The sequence below is a fragment of the Anneissia japonica genome, unplaced genomic scaffold (assembly GCF_011630105.1).
Source record: "Anneissia japonica isolate Jap-2015-1 unplaced genomic scaffold, ASM1163010v1 scaffold24480_len3735_cov146, whole genome shotgun sequence".
NCBI lineage: Eukaryota > Metazoa > Echinodermata > Crinoidea > Comatulida > Comatulidae > Anneissia > Anneissia japonica.
Window position 1 is genome coordinate 1,975 of NW_022733810.1, and position 1,773 is coordinate 3,747.

Genomic DNA, 1,773 nt, shown 5'->3' on the forward strand with positions numbered 1-1,773 from the left:
AAATCACAGAGCTTCAGGATAATTATGCTATATGCCGAGATTAACTATGAGTGGAAATACCACTCACATGTCTACGGTCATACTACGTTGAAAACACCGGTTCTCGTCCGATCACCGAATTTAAGCAACATCGGGCCCGGTTAGTACTTGGATGGGTGACCGCCTGGGAATACCGGGTGCTGTAGACTTTTTACATTTTCCCCAAAATTCTAAAGTATGGGTGCGTGAGAGTCCACACGACCTCGGGCCCACATAGTTGTGGCTGAGGTGCAAACATTTTGAGAATATGGACCTCTAAGTGCCCGGAAATTGCACTCTCATACCTTAAAAATCATACAGGTACTTGTTCATATTATCAACAATATGCAATTAATTCGCTGGTGTTAGGCCGGTTCGAGGGTCGTTTGAACAAAACGGCAGTCTTCTTCTGTCTAAGGCATCCTAGTTAGTGCCGTAGTAAAATGGTTGGTTTATTGTTCAACACCGGTGTTTGTAAAAAATGTACTCGCGCAGCAGAGTGGTCAGAGGTGTTAGAGGAAATCCCCGCCAGATAAGCGCGCGTTGATATGAAACGTCATCAATCATAGAGCTTCATGATTGGATAATTATGCTATATGCCGAGATTAACTATGAGTGGAAATATCATCCACATGTCTACGGCCATACTACGTTGAAAACACCGGTTCTCGTCCGATCACCGAAGTTAAGCAACGTCGGGCCCGGTTAGTACTTGGATGGGTGACCGCCTGGGAATACCGGGTGCTGTAGACTTTTTACATTTTCTCCCCCAAATCCATTGATGTTTACTTATTGTTCGTTAAAGATGTTTTTCTTTTTCTTTCTTTTTTTTTCTCTTAACAGTTTCATTATGTACGGTATTTTGGCACGTTATAATCGTCAACTTTTCACTAAAAGATAAAGGACCTGGGCCTTGCACTGAGCAGAAGGGCCACAACAAGTGTATAGTGTAGCCTTATAATACAGTGTTCGGGTGGTGTCTTAACAAATGTAATGAAAACATATGCGATATTCTAGCTTACTGATTGGGGCGGATGCACGATTTGGCGGTAAGTGTGCATGAGAGTCCACACGACCTCAAGCCCACCATAGTTGAGGCTGAGATGCAAACATTTTGAGAATATGGACCTCTTGAAGTGCTCAGAAATCGCACTCTTATGCCTTAAAAAATCATGCAGGTACTATGATTCGATAGTCGTTTGAACAAAACGGCAGTCTTCTTCTGTCTAAAGCATCCTAGTTAATGCCGTATGGTAGTAAAAGGGTTGGTTTATTGTTCAACACCGGTGTTTGTAAAAAATGTACTCGCGCAGCAGAGTGGTCAGGGGAGTTAGAGGAAATCACCACCAGACAAGCGCGCGTTGATATGAAACGTCATCAATCACATAGCTTCAGGATTGGATAATTATGCTATATGCCGAGATTAACTATTAGTGGAAGTACTACTCAAATGTCTACGGCCATACTACATTGAAAACACCGGTTCTCGTCCGATCACTGAATTTAAGCAACGTCGGGCCCGGTTAGTACTTGGATGGGTGACCGCCTGGGAATACCGGGTGCTGTAGACTTTTTACATTTCCCCCCCCCCCAAATTCTAAAGTAGGGGTGCGTGAGAGTCCACACGACCTTGGGCCCACTTAGTTGGGGCTGAGGTGCAAACATTTTGAGAATCTGGACCTCTAAGTAGTCGGAAATTGTACTCTCATACCTTAAAAATCATACAGGTATTATATGTTCATATCAACAATACGC

General features: G+C 43.5%; 3 non-coding genes across 3 annotated transcripts; all 3 read left to right on the forward strand.

Moving 5' to 3' along the window:
• Window positions 1-69: 69 nt before the first annotated feature.
• Window positions 70-188, forward strand: LOC117116225. The gene has a single exon (XR_004446712.1). It is a non-coding gene; the product is annotated as a 5S ribosomal RNA (ribosomal RNA).
• Window positions 189-652: 464 nt separating this feature from the next.
• Window positions 653-771, forward strand: LOC117116223. Its single transcript, XR_004446710.1, has one exon. It is a non-coding gene; the product is annotated as a 5S ribosomal RNA (ribosomal RNA).
• A 699-nt stretch (window positions 772-1,470) lies between these two features.
• Window positions 1,471-1,589, forward strand: LOC117116227. Its single transcript, XR_004446714.1, has one exon. It is a non-coding gene; the product is annotated as a 5S ribosomal RNA (ribosomal RNA).
• The last annotated feature ends 184 nt before the right edge of the window (window positions 1,590-1,773 follow it).